General features: G+C 50.3%; 21 non-coding genes across 21 annotated transcripts; all 21 read left to right on the plus strand.

The window, feature by feature from the left end:
* Positions 1-81: 81 nt before the first annotated feature.
* On the plus strand, positions 82-155 carry TRNAI-AAU (transfer RNA isoleucine (anticodon AAU)). Its single transcript has one exon. It is a non-coding gene; the product is annotated as a tRNA-Ile (tRNA).
* A 136-nt stretch (positions 156-291) lies between these two features.
* On the plus strand, positions 292-365 carry TRNAI-AAU (transfer RNA isoleucine (anticodon AAU)). Its single transcript has one exon. It is a non-coding gene; the product is annotated as a tRNA-Ile (tRNA).
* Positions 366-1768: 1403 nt separating this feature from the next.
* Positions 1769-1842, plus strand: TRNAI-AAU (transfer RNA isoleucine (anticodon AAU)). Its single transcript has one exon. It is a non-coding gene; the product is annotated as a tRNA-Ile (tRNA).
* Positions 1843-1979: 137 nt separating this feature from the next.
* Positions 1980-2053, plus strand: TRNAI-GAU (transfer RNA isoleucine (anticodon GAU)). Its single transcript has one exon. It is a non-coding gene; the product is annotated as a tRNA-Ile (tRNA).
* A 137-nt stretch (positions 2054-2190) lies between these two features.
* Positions 2191-2264, plus strand: TRNAI-AAU (transfer RNA isoleucine (anticodon AAU)). The gene has a single exon. It is a non-coding gene; the product is annotated as a tRNA-Ile (tRNA).
* A 1823-nt stretch (positions 2265-4087) lies between these two features.
* TRNAI-AAU (transfer RNA isoleucine (anticodon AAU)) lies at positions 4088-4161 on the plus strand. Its single transcript has one exon. It is a non-coding gene; the product is annotated as a tRNA-Ile (tRNA).
* A 348-nt stretch (positions 4162-4509) lies between these two features.
* Positions 4510-4583, plus strand: TRNAI-AAU (transfer RNA isoleucine (anticodon AAU)). The gene has a single exon. It is a non-coding gene; the product is annotated as a tRNA-Ile (tRNA).
* Positions 4584-4720: 137 nt separating this feature from the next.
* On the plus strand, positions 4721-4794 carry TRNAI-AAU (transfer RNA isoleucine (anticodon AAU)). The gene has a single exon. It is a non-coding gene; the product is annotated as a tRNA-Ile (tRNA).
* A 578-nt stretch (positions 4795-5372) lies between these two features.
* Positions 5373-5446, plus strand: TRNAI-AAU (transfer RNA isoleucine (anticodon AAU)). The gene has a single exon. It is a non-coding gene; the product is annotated as a tRNA-Ile (tRNA).
* Positions 5447-5583: 137 nt separating this feature from the next.
* TRNAI-GAU (transfer RNA isoleucine (anticodon GAU)) lies at positions 5584-5657 on the plus strand. Its single transcript has one exon. It is a non-coding gene; the product is annotated as a tRNA-Ile (tRNA).
* Positions 5658-5794: 137 nt separating this feature from the next.
* On the plus strand, positions 5795-5868 carry TRNAI-AAU (transfer RNA isoleucine (anticodon AAU)). Its single transcript has one exon. It is a non-coding gene; the product is annotated as a tRNA-Ile (tRNA).
* A 558-nt stretch (positions 5869-6426) lies between these two features.
* On the plus strand, positions 6427-6500 carry TRNAI-AAU (transfer RNA isoleucine (anticodon AAU)). Its single transcript has one exon. It is a non-coding gene; the product is annotated as a tRNA-Ile (tRNA).
* A 137-nt stretch (positions 6501-6637) lies between these two features.
* On the plus strand, positions 6638-6711 carry TRNAI-AAU (transfer RNA isoleucine (anticodon AAU)). Its single transcript has one exon. It is a non-coding gene; the product is annotated as a tRNA-Ile (tRNA).
* Positions 6712-6868: 157 nt separating this feature from the next.
* On the plus strand, positions 6869-6942 carry TRNAI-AAU (transfer RNA isoleucine (anticodon AAU)). Its single transcript has one exon. It is a non-coding gene; the product is annotated as a tRNA-Ile (tRNA).
* A 770-nt stretch (positions 6943-7712) lies between these two features.
* On the plus strand, positions 7713-7786 carry TRNAI-AAU (transfer RNA isoleucine (anticodon AAU)). Its single transcript has one exon. It is a non-coding gene; the product is annotated as a tRNA-Ile (tRNA).
* A 761-nt stretch (positions 7787-8547) lies between these two features.
* TRNAI-AAU (transfer RNA isoleucine (anticodon AAU)) lies at positions 8548-8621 on the plus strand. The gene has a single exon. It is a non-coding gene; the product is annotated as a tRNA-Ile (tRNA).
* Positions 8622-8989: 368 nt separating this feature from the next.
* TRNAI-AAU (transfer RNA isoleucine (anticodon AAU)) lies at positions 8990-9063 on the plus strand. The gene has a single exon. It is a non-coding gene; the product is annotated as a tRNA-Ile (tRNA).
* Positions 9064-9200: 137 nt separating this feature from the next.
* On the plus strand, positions 9201-9274 carry TRNAI-AAU (transfer RNA isoleucine (anticodon AAU)). Its single transcript has one exon. It is a non-coding gene; the product is annotated as a tRNA-Ile (tRNA).
* Positions 9275-9834: 560 nt separating this feature from the next.
* TRNAI-AAU (transfer RNA isoleucine (anticodon AAU)) lies at positions 9835-9908 on the plus strand. Its single transcript has one exon. It is a non-coding gene; the product is annotated as a tRNA-Ile (tRNA).
* Positions 9909-10256: 348 nt separating this feature from the next.
* TRNAI-AAU (transfer RNA isoleucine (anticodon AAU)) lies at positions 10257-10330 on the plus strand. Its single transcript has one exon. It is a non-coding gene; the product is annotated as a tRNA-Ile (tRNA).
* A 1192-nt stretch (positions 10331-11522) lies between these two features.
* Positions 11523-11596, plus strand: TRNAI-AAU (transfer RNA isoleucine (anticodon AAU)). Its single transcript has one exon. It is a non-coding gene; the product is annotated as a tRNA-Ile (tRNA).
* Positions 11597-12202: the final 606 nt, after the last annotated feature.

Below are 12202 nucleotides of genomic sequence, written 5' to 3' on the forward strand. Positions count from 1 at the left end.
TGTGTGCAACGTTTGACGTATTGATGGAAGTGTGGCAGAAAACCGGGCTCAGAAAACAGTAAGAGAAGCATGGCGCCACATGGCTGGTTAGCTCAGTTGGTTAGAGCGTGGTGCTAATAACGCCAAGGTCGCGGGTTCGATACCCGTATGGGCCAGCCTTTAACATCGCCAAAGACCCACGGTGACGTTTTGGTCTCGATTCAAGGCATTTTTGTGCAAAAGTGATCTTCTTGATGGAAGACTGGCAGAAAGATGAGCTTAGAAAGCGGCAAGTTAAGCATTGCACTCCATGGCTGGTTAGCTCAGTTGGTTAGAGCATGGTGCTAATAACACCAAGGTCGCGGGTTCGATTCCCGTACTGGCCAGCCTTTAGCATCGCCAAAGACCCACGGTGACGTCTTAGTCTCGTTTCAAGGCATTTTGTGTGCAACAGTCACCATCTTGATGGAAGACTGGCAGAAAGCAGGGCTTAGAAAGTGTCAAATTAAGCATGGCACTTAATGGCTGGTTAGCTCAGTTAGTTAGAGCGTGGTGCTAATAACGCCAAGGTCGCGGGTTCGATCACCGTATGGGCCAGCCTTCAGCATCGCCAAAGACCCACGGTGACGTTTTGGTCTCGTTTCAAGGCATTTTGTGTGCAACGTTTGACGTATTGATGGAAGAGTGGCAGAAAACCGGGCTCAGAAAGCGGTAAGAGAAGCATGGCACCACATGGCCAGTTAGCTCAGTTGGTAAAAGTGTGGTGCTAATAACGCCAAGCTCGTGGGTTCTATCCTCGTACGGGCTAGCTTTTAGCATTGCCAAAGACCCACGGTGACGTTTTGGTCTCGTTTCAAGGCATTTTTTGTGCAAAAGTGATCATCTTGATGGAAGACTGGCAGAAAGATGGGCTTAGAAAGCGACTAGTTAACCATTGTCCTTCATGGCCGGTTAGCTCAGTTGGTTAGAGCGTGGTGCTAATAACGCCAAGGTCGCGGGTTCGATCCCCATATGGGCCAGCCTTTAGCATCGCCAAAGACCCACAGTGACGTCTTAGTCTCGTTTCAAGGCATTTTGTGTGCAATAGTGACCATCTTGATGGCAGACTGGCAGAAAGCAGGGCTTAGAAAGTGGCAAGTTAAGCTTGGCGCTTAATGGCCGGTTAGCTCAGTTGGTTAGAGCGTGGTGCTAATAACGCCAAGGTCGCAGGTTCGATCCCCGTACGGGCCAGCATTTAGCATCGTCAAAGACCCACGGTGACGTCTTAGTCTCATTTCAAGGCATTTTGTGTGCAACAGTAACAATCTTGATGGAAGACTGGCAGAAAGCAGGGCTTAGAAAGTGGCAAGTTAAACATGACACTTAATGGCTGGTTAGCTCAGTTGGTTAGAGCGTGGTGCTAATAAACCCAAGGTCGCGGGTTCGATCCCCGTACGGGCCAGCCTTTAGCATCGCCAAAGACCCACGGTGATGTTTTGGTCTCTTTTAAAGGCATTTTGTGTGCAACAGTGATGATCTTGATGGAAGACTGGCAGAAAGATGGTCTTAGAAAGCGGCAAGTTAAGCATTGCACTTCATGGCTGGTTAGCTCAGTTTGTTAGAGCATGGTGCTAATAACGCCAAGGTCGCGGGTTCGATCCCCGTACGGGCCAGCCTTTAGCATCGCCAAAGACCCACGGTGATGTTTTGGTCTCTTTTCAAGGCATTTTGTGTGCAACAGTGATCATCTTGATGGAAGACTGGCAGAAAGATAGGCTTAGAAAGCGGCAAGTTAAGGATTGCATTTCATGGCCGGTTAGCTCAGTTGGTTAGAGCATGGTGCTAATAACGCCAAGGTCGCGGGTTCGATCCCCATACTGGCCATCCTTTAGCATCGCCATAGACCCACAGTGACGTCTTAGTCTCGTTTCAAGGCATTTTGTGTGCAACAGTGACCATCTTGATGGAAGACTGGCAGAAAGCAGGGCTTAGAAAGTGTCAATTTAAGCATGACACTTAAAGGCCGGTTAGCTCAGTTGGTTAGAGCGTGGTGCTGATAACGCCAAGGTCGCGGGTTCGATCCCCGTACGGGCCAGCGTTTAGCATCGCCAAAGACCCACGGTGACGTTTTGGTCTCGTTTCAAGGCATTTTTTGTGCAAAAGTGATCATCTTGATGGAAGACTGGCAGAAAGATGGGCTTAGAAAGCGGCAAGTTAAGAAATGCACTTCATGGCTGGTTAGCTCAGTTGGTTAGAGCGTGGTGCTAATAACGCCAAGGTCGCGGGTTCGATCCCCGTACTGGCCATCCTTTAGCATCGCCAAAGACCCACAGTGACGTCTTAGTCTCGTTTCAAGGCATTTTGTGTGCAACAGTGACCATCTTGAGGGAAGACTGGCAGAAAGCTGGGCTTAGAAAGTGGCAAGTTAAGCATGGCACTTAATGGCAGGTTAGCTCAGTTGGTTAGAGCGTGGTGCTAATAACGCCAAGGTTGCGGTTTCGATCCCCGTACGGGCCAGCCTTTAGCATTGCCAAAGACCCACGGTGACGTTTTGGTCTCGTTTCAAGGCATTTTTTGTGCAAAAGTGATCATCTTGATGGAAGACTGGCAGAAAGATGGGCTTAGAAAGCGGCAAGTTAAGCATTGCACTTCATGGCTGGTTAGCTCAGTTGGTTAGAGCGTGGTGCTAATAACGGCAAGGTCGCGGGTTCGATGCCCGTACGGGCCAGCCTTTAGCATCGCCAAAGACCCACGGTGACGTTTTGGTCTCGTTTCAAGGCATTTTGTGTGCAACGTTTGACGTATTGATGGAAGAGTGGCAGAAAACCGGGCTCAGAAAGCGGTAAGAGAAGCATGGCACCACATGGCCAGTTAGCTCAGTTGGTTAGAGAGTGGTGCTAATAACGCCAAGGTCGCGGGTTCGATGCCCGTACGGGCCAGCCTTTAGCATCGCCAAAGACCCACGGTGACGTTTTGGTCTCGTTTCAAGGCATTTTGTGTGCAACGTTTGACGTATTGATGGAAGAGTGGCAGAAAACCAGGCTCAGAAAGCGGTAAGAGAAGCAGGGCGCCACATGGCCGGTTAGCTCAGTTGGTTACAGCGTGGTGCTAATAACGCCAAGGTCGTGGGTTCGATCCCCGTACGGGCCAGCCTTTGGCATCGCCAAAGACCCACAATGGAGATTTGGTCTCGTTTCAAGGCATTTTGTGTGCAACGTTTGACGTCTTGATGCAAGAGTGGCAGAAAACCGGGCTCAGAAAGCGTTAAGAGAAGCATGGCGCCGCATGGCCGGTTAGCTCAGTTGGTTAGTGTGGTGCTAATAACGCCAAGGTCGTGGGTTCGATCCCCATACGGGCCAGCCTTTAGCATCGCCAAAGACCCACAATGGAGATTTGGTGTCGTTTCAAGGCATTTTGTGTGCAACGTTTGACGTCTTGATGCAAGAGTGGCAGAAAACCGGGCTCAGAAAGCGTTAAGAGAAGCATGGCGCCACATGGCCGGTTAGCTCAGTTGGTTAGAGTTTGGTGCTAATAACGCCAAGGTCGCGGGTTCAATCCTCGTACGGGCCAGCTTTTAGCATCGCCAAAGACCCACGGTGACGTCTTAGTCTCGTTTCAAGGCATTTTGTGTGCAACAGTGACCATCTTGATGGAATACTGGCAGAAAGCAGGGCTTAGAAAGTGGCAAGTTAAGCATTGCACTTAATGGCCGGTTAGCTCAGTTGGTTAGAGCGTGGAGCTAATAACGCCAAGGTCGCGGGTTCGATCCATGTACGGGCCAGCCTTTAGCATCGCCAAAGACCCACAGTGGAGTTTTGGTCTCGTTTCAAGGCATTTTGTGTGCAACGTTTAACGTATTGATGGAAGAGTGGCAGAAAACCGGGCTCAGAAAGCCGTAGGAGAAGCATAGCGCCACATAGCCGGTTAGCTCAGTTGGTTAGAGCGTGGTGCTAATAACGCCAAGGTCGAGGGTTCGATCCCCGTACGGGCCAGCCTTTAGCATCGCCAAAGACCCACGGTGACGTTTTGGTCTCGTTTCAAGGCATTTTTTGTGCAAAAGTGATCTTCTTGATGGAAGACTGGCAGAAAGATGGGCTTAGAAAGCGGCAAGTTAAGCATTGCACTTCATGGCCGGTTAGCTCAGTTGGTTAGAGCATGGTGCTAATAACACCAAGGTCGCGGGTTCGATCCCCGTACTGGCCAGCCTTTAGCATCGCCAAAGACCCACGGTGACGTCTTAGTCTCGTTTCAAGGCATTTTGTGTGCAATCTTTGATGACTTAATGGAAGAGTGGCAGAAATCAGGTCTTACAAAGCGGTAAGAGAAGCAAGGCACCACATGGCCGGTTAGCTCAGTTGGTTAGAGTGTGGTGCTAATAACGCCAAGGTCGCAGGTTCGATCCCCGTACGGGACAGCTTTTAGCATCGCCAAAGACCCACGGTGACGTTTTGTTCTCGTTTCAAGGCATTTTGTGTGCAACGTTTGACGTATTGATGGAAGAGTGGCAGAAAACCGGGCTCAGAAAGCGGTAAGAGAAGCATGGCGCCACATGGCCGGTTAGCTCAGTTGGTTAGAGCGTGGTGCTAATAACGCCAAGATCGTGGGTTCGATCCCCATACGGGCCAGCCTTTAGCATCGCCAAAGACCCACAGTGGAGATTTGGTCTCGTTTCAAGGCATTTTGTGTGCAACGTTTGACGTCTTGATGCAAGAGTGGCAGAAAACCCGGCTCAGAAAGAGTTAAGAGAAGCATGGCGCCACATGGCCGGTTAGCTCAGTTGGTTAGAGCGTGGTGCTAATAACGCCAAGGTCGCGGGTTCGATCCCTGTACGGGCCAGCATTTAGCATCGCCAAAGACCCACGGTGACGTCTTAGTCTCGTTTCAAGGCATTTTGTGTGCAAAATTTTGAGAAGCATGGCTCCACATGGCCGTTTGATGGCAGTCTGGCAGAAAGCAGGGCTTAGAAAGTGGCAAGTTAAACATGGAGCTTAATGACCGGTTAGCTCAGTTGGATAGAGCGTGGTGCTAATAACGCCAAGGTCGCAGGTTCGATCCCTGTACGGGCCAGCCTTTAGCATCGCCAAAGACCTACAGTGGAGTTTTGGTCTCGTTTCAAGGCATTTTGTGTGCAACGTTTGACGTATTGATGGAAGAGTGGCAGAAAACCGGGCTCAGAAAACGGTAAGAGAAGCATGGCGCCACATGGCCGGTTAGCTCAGTTGGTTAGAGAGTGGTGCTAATAACGCCAAGGTCGCGGGTTCGATACCCGTACGGGCCAGCCTTTAACATCGCCAAAGACCCACGGTGACGTTTTGGTCTCGATTCAAGGCATTTTTGTGCAAAAGTGATCTTCTTGATGGAAGACTGGCAGAAAGATGGGCTTAGAAAGCGGCAAGTTAAGCATTGCACTTCATGGCCGGTTAGCTCAGTTGGTTAGAGCATGGTGCTAATAACGCCAAGGTCGCGGGTTCGATCCCCGTACTGGCCATACTTTAGCATCGCCAAAGACCCACAGTGACGTCTTAGTCTCGATTCAAGGCATTTTGTGTGCAACAGTCACCATCTTGATGGAAGACTGGCAGAAAGCAGGGCTTAGAAAGTGTCAAATTAAGCATGGCACTTAATGGCCGGTTAGCTCAGTTGGTTAGAGCGTGGTGCTGATAACGCCAAGGTCGCGGGTTCGATCCCCGTACGGGCCAGCCTTTAGCATCGCCAAAGACCCACGGTGATGTTTTGGTCTCTTTTCAAGGCATTTTGTGTGCAACAGTGATCATCTTGATGGAAGACTGGCAGAAAGATAGGCTTAGAAAGCGGCAAGTTAAGGATTGCATTTCATGGCCGGTTAGCTCAGTTGGTTAGAGCATGGTGCTAATAACGCCAAGGTCGCGGGTTCGATCCCCATACTGGCCATCCTTTAGCATCGCCATAGACCCACAGTGACGTCTTAGTCTCGTTTCAAGGCATTTTGTGTGCAACAGTGACCATCTTGATGGCAGACTGGCAGAAAGCAGGGCTTAGAAAGTGGCAAGTTAAGCATGGCGTTTAATGGCCGTTTAGCTCAGTTGGTTAGAGCGTGGTGCTAATAACGCCAAGGTCGCGGGTTCGATCCCGGTACGGGCCAGCATTTAGCATCGCCAAAGTCCCACAGTGACGTCTTAGTCTCGTTTCAAGGCATTTTGTGTGCAACAGTGACCATCTTGATGGCAGACTTCAGAAAGCAGGGCTTAGAAAGTGGCAAGTTAAGAATGGCGCTTAATGGCCGGTTAGCTCAGTTGGTTAGAGTGTGGTGCTAATAACGCCAAGGTCGCAGGTTCGATCCCCGTACGGGCCAGCTTTTAGCATCGCCAAAGACCCACGGTGACGTTTTGTTCTCGTTTCAAGGCATTTTGTGTGCAACGTTTGACGTATTGATGGAAGAGTGGCAGAAAACCGGGCTCAGAAAGCGGTAAGAGAAGCATGGCGCCACATGGCCGGTTAGCTCAGTTGGGTAGAGCGTGGTGCTAATAACGCCAAGGTCGTGGGTTCGATCCCCATACGGGCCAGCCTTTAGCATCGCCAAAGACCAACAGTGGAGATTTGGTCTCGTTTCAAGGCATTTTGTGTGCAACGTTTGACGTTTTGATGCAAGAGTGGCAGAAAACCCGGCTCAGAAAGAGTTAAGAGAAGCATGGCGCCACATGGCCGGTTAGCTCAGTTGGTTAGAGCGTGGTGCTAATAACGCCAAGGTCGCGGGTTCGATCCCTGTACGGGCCAGCATTTAGCATCGCCAAAGACCCACGGTGACGTCTTAGTCTCGTTTCAAGGCATTTTGTGTGCAAAATTTTGAGAAGCATGGCTCCACATGGCCGTTTGATGGCAGTCTGGCAGAAAGCAGGGCTTAGAAAGTGGCAAGTTAAACATGGCGCTTAATGGCCGGTTAGCTCAGTTGGATAGAGCGTGGTGCTAATAACGCCAAGGTCGCAGGTTCGATCCCTGTACGGGCCAGCCTTTAGCATCGCCAAAGACCTACAGTGGAGTTTTGGTCTCGTTTCAAGGCATTTTGTGTGCAACGTTTGACGTCTTGATGCAAGAGTGGCAGAAAACCGGGCTCAGAAAGCGTTAAGAGAAGCATGGCGCCACATGGCCGGTTAGCTCAGTTGGTTAGAGTTTGGTGCTAATAACGCCAAGGTCGCGGGTTCAATCCTCGTACGGGCCAGCTTTTAGCATCGCCAAAGACCCACGGTGACGTCTTAGTCTCGTTTCAAGGCATTTTGTGTGCAACAGTGACCATCTTGATGGAATACTGGCAGAAAGCAGGGCTTAGAAAGTGGCAAGTTAAGCATTGCACTTAATGGCCGGTTAGCTCAGTTGGTTAGAGCGTGGAGCTAATAACGCCAAGGTCGCAGGTTCGATCCCTGTACGGGCCAGCCTTTAGCATCGCCAAAGACCCACAGTGGAGTTTTGGTCTCGTTTCAAGGCATTTTGTGTGCAACGTTTAACGTATTGATGGAAGAGTGGCAGAAAACCGGGCTCAGAAAGCCGTAAGAGAAGCATAGCGCCACATAGCCGGTTAGCTCAGTTGGTTAGAGCGTGGTGCTAATAACGCCAAGGTCGCGGGTTCAATCCTCGTACGGGCCAGCTTTTAGCATCGCCAAAGACCCACGGTGACGTTTTGGTCTCGTTTCAAGGCATTTTTTGTGCAACAGTGACCATCTTGATGGAAGACTGGCAGAAAGCAGGGCTTAGAAAATGGCAAGTTAAGCATGGCACTTAATGGCTGGTTAGCTCAGTTGGTTAGAGCGTGGTGCTAATAACGGCAAGGTCGCGGGTTCGATCCCCGTACGGGCCAGCTTTTAGCATCGCCAAAGACCCGCAGCGGAGTTTTGGTCTTGTTTCAAGGCATTTTGTGTGCAATCTTTGACGTATTGATGGAAGAGTGGCAGAAAACCTGGCTCAGAAAGCGGTAAGAGAAGAATGGCACCACATGGCCGGTTAGCTCAGTTGGTTAGAGTGTGGTGCTAATAACGCCAAGGTCGCGGGCTCGATCCCCGTACGGGCCAGCCTTTAGCATCGCCAAAGACCCACGGTGACGTTTTGGTCTCGTTTCAAGGCATTTTTTGTGCAAATGTGATCATCTTGAAGGAAGACTGGCAGAAAGATGGGCTTAGAAAGCGGCAAGTTAAGCATTGCACTTCATGGCCGGTTAGCTCAGTTGGTTAGAGCGTGGTGCTAACGCCAAGGTCGTGGGTTCGATCCCCGTACAGGCCAGCCTTTTAGCAAAGACCCACGGTGACGTCTTAGTCTCGTTTCAAGGCATTTTGTGTGCAACAGTGACCATCTTGATGGCAGACTGGCAGAAAGCAGGGCTTAGAAAGTGGCAAGTTAAGCATGGCGTTTAATGGCCGTTTAGCTCAGTTGGTTAGAGCGTGGTGCTAATAACGCCAAGGTCGCGGGTTCGATCCCCGTACGGGCCAGCATTTAGCATCGCCAAAGTCCCACAGTGACGTCTTAGTCTCGTTTCAAGGCATTTTGTGTGCAACAGTGACCATCTTGATGGCAGACTTCAGAAAGCAGGGCTTAGAAAGTGGCAAGTTAAGAATGGCGCTTAATGGCCGGTTAGCTCAGTTGGTTAGAGCGTGGTGCTAATAACGCCAAGGTCGCGGGTTCGATCCCCGTACGGGCCAGCATTTAGCATCGCCAAAGACCCACGGTGACGTCTTAGTCTCGTTTCAAGGCATTTTGTGTGCAAAATTTTGAGAAGCATGGCTCCACATGGCCGTTTGATGGCAGACTGGCAGAAAGCAGGGCTTAGAAAGTGGCAAGTTAAGCATGGCGCTTAATGGCTGGTTAGCTCAGTTGGATAGAGCGTGGTGCTAATAATGCCAAGGTCGCGGGTTCGATCCCTGTACGGGCCAGCCTTTAGCATCGCCAAAGACCTACAGTGGAGTTTTGGTCTCGTTTCAAGGCATTTTGTGTGCAATCTTTGACGTATTGATGGAAGAGTGGCAGAAAACCTGGCTCAGAAAGCGGTAAGAGAAGAATGGCGCCACATGGCCGGTTAGCTCAGTTGGTTAGAGTGTGGTGCTAATAACGCCAAGGTCGCGGGTTCGATCCCCGTACGGGCCAGCCTTTAGCATCGCCAAAGACCCACGGTGACGTTTTGGTCTCGTTTCAAGGCATTTTTTGTGCAACAGTGATCATCTTGATGGAAGACTGGCAGAAAGCAGGGCTTAGAAAATGGCAAGTTAAGCATTGCACTTCATGGCCGGTTAGCTCAGTTGGTTAGAGCGTGGTGCTAATAACGCCAAGGTCGCGGGTTCGATCCCCGTACGGGCCAGCCTTTAGCATCGCCAAAGACCCACGGTGACGTCTTAGTCTCGTTTCAAGGCATTTTGTGTGCAACAGTGACCATCTTGATGGAAGACTGGCAGAAAGCAGGGCTTAGAAAGTGGCAAGTTAAGCATGGCTTTTAATGGCCTCTTAGCTCAGTTGGTTAGAGCGTGGTGCTAATAACACCAAGGTCGCGGGTTCGATCCCCGTACATGCCAGCCTTCAGCATCGCCAAAGACCCACAGTGGAGTTTTGGGCTCGTTTCAAGGCATTTTTTGTGCAAAAGTTATCATCTTGATGGAAGACTGGCAGAAAGATAGGCTTAGAAAGCGAATAGTTAACCATTGTCCTTCATGGCTGGTTAGCTCAGTTGGTTAGCGCGTGGTGCTTATAACCCCAAGGTCGCGGGTTCGATCCCCGTGCGGGTCAGCCTTTTAGCATCGCCAAAGACCCCCGTTGATGTTTTGGTCTTTTTTCAAGGCATTTTGTGTGCAACAGTGATCATCTTGATATAAGACTGGCAGAAAGATGGGCTTAGAAAGCGGCAATTTAAGCATTGCAATTCATGGCCGGTTAGCTCAGTTGGTTAGGGCGTGGTGCTAATAACGCCAAGGTCGCGGGTTCGATCCCCGTACGGGCCAGCCTTTAGCATCGCCAAAGATCCACGGTGACGTTTTGGTCTCAATTCAAGGCATGTTTTGTGCAAAAGTGATCATCTTGATGGAAGACTGGCAGAAAGATGGGCTTAGAAAGTGGCAAGTTAAGCATTGCAATTCATGGCCATTTAGCTCAGTTGGTTAGAGCGTGGTGCTAATAACACCAAGGTCGCGGGTTCGATCCCCGTACAGGCCAGTCTTTAGCATCGCCAAAGACCCACAGTGGAGTTTTGGTCTCGTCTCAAGGCATTTTGTGTGCAACGTTTGACGTTTTGATGGAAGAGTGGCAGAAAACCGGGCTCAGAAAGCGGTAAGAGAAGCATGGCGCCACATGGCCGGTTAGCTCAGTTGGTTAGAGCGTGGTGCTAATAACGCCAAGGTCGCGGGTTCGATACCCGTACGGGCCAGCCTTTAGCATCGCTAAAGACCCACGGTGACGTTTTGGTCTCGATTCAAGGTATTTTTTCTGCAAAAGTGATCATCTTGATGGAAGACTGGCAGAAAGATGGGCTTAGAAAGCGGCAAGTTAAGCATTGCAATTCATGGCCGGTTAGCTCAGTTGGTTAGAGCGTGGTGCTAATAACGCCAAGGTCGCGTGTTCGATCCCCGTACGGGCCAGCCTTTAGCATCGCCAAAGACCCACGGTGACGTCTTTGTTTCCTTTCAAGGCATTTTGTGTGCAACAGTGACCATCTTGATGGAAGACTGGCAGAAAGCAGGTCTTAGAAAAAGGCAAGTTAAGCATAGCACTTCATGGCCGGTTAGCTCAGTTGGTTAGAGCGTGGTGCTAATAACGCCAAGGTCGCGGGTTCGATCTCCGTACGGGCCATCCTTTAGCATCGCCAAAGACCCACAGTGGAGTTTTGGTCTCGTTTCAAGGCATTTTGTGTGCAACTTTTGACGTCTTAATGGAAGAGTGGCAGAAAACCGGACTCAGAAAGCGGTAAGAGAAGCATGGTGCCACATGGCCGGTTAGCTCAGTTGGTTAGAGCGTGGTGCTAATAACTCCAAGGTCGCGGGTTCGATCCCCGTACGGGCCAGTCTTTAGTATCGCCAAAGACCCACAGTGGCGTTTTAGTCTCGTTTCAAGGCATTTTGTGTGCAACGTTTGAAGACTTGATAGAAGAATGGCAGAAAAACAGGCTCAGAAAGAGGTAAGAGAAGCATGGCGCAACGTAGCCGGTTAGCTCATTTGGTTAGAGCGTGGTGCTAATAACGCTAAGGTCGCGGGTTCGATCCCCGTACGGGCCAGCCTTTAGCATCGCCAAAGACCCACAGTGATGTTTTGGTCTCTTTTCAAGTCATTTTGTGTGCAACAGCGACCATCTTGATGGAAGACTGGCAGAAAGCAGGGCTTAGAAAGTGGCAAGTTAAGCATAGCACTTAATGGCCGGTTAGCTCAGTTGGTTAGAGCGTGGTGCTAATAACGGCAAGGTCGCGGGTTCGATCCCGCTACGGGCCAGCCTTTAGCATTGCCAAAGACCCACGGTGATGTTTTGGTCTCTTTTCAAGGCATTTTGTGTGCAACAGTGATCATCTTGATGGAAGACTGGCAGAAAGATGGGCTTAGAAAGCGGCAAGTTAAGCATTGCACTTCATGGCCGGTTAGCTCAGTTGGTTAGAGCATGGTGCTAATAACGCCAAGGTCGCGGGTTCGATCCCCGTACTGGCCATCCCTTAGCATCGCCAAAGAACCACAGTGACGTCTTAGTCTCGTTTCAAGGCATTTTGTGTGCAACAGTGACTATCTTGATGGAAGACTGGCAGAAAGCAGGGCTTAGAAAGTGGCAAGTTAAACATGGCACTTAATGGCTGGTTAGCTCAGTTGGGTAGAGCGTGGTGCTAATAACGCCAAGGTTGCGGGTTCGATCCCCGTACGGGCCAGCCTTTAGCATTGCCAAAGACCCACGGTGATGTTTTGGTCTCTTTTCAAGGCATTTTGTGTGCAACAGTGATCATCTTGATATAAGACTGGCAGAAAGATGGGCTTAGAAAGCGGCAATTTAAGCATTGCAATTCATGGCCGGTTAGCCCAGTTGGTTAGAGCGTGGTGCTAATAACGCCAAGGTCGCGGGTTCGATCCCCGTACGGGCCAGCCTTTAGCATCGCCAAAGACCCACGTTGATGTTTTGGTCTCTTTTAAAGGCATTTTGTGTGCAACAGTGATCATCTTGATGGAAGACTGGCAGAAAGATGGGCTTAGAAAGCAGCAAGTTAAGTATTGCACTTAATGGCTGGTTAGCTCGGTTGGTTAGAGCGTGGTGCTAATAACGCCAAGG

This window comes from Leptodactylus fuscus, chromosome 5 (genome assembly GCF_031893055.1).
Source record: "Leptodactylus fuscus isolate aLepFus1 chromosome 5, aLepFus1.hap2, whole genome shotgun sequence".
Classification (NCBI taxonomy): Eukaryota; Metazoa; Chordata; class Amphibia; order Anura; family Leptodactylidae; genus Leptodactylus; species Leptodactylus fuscus.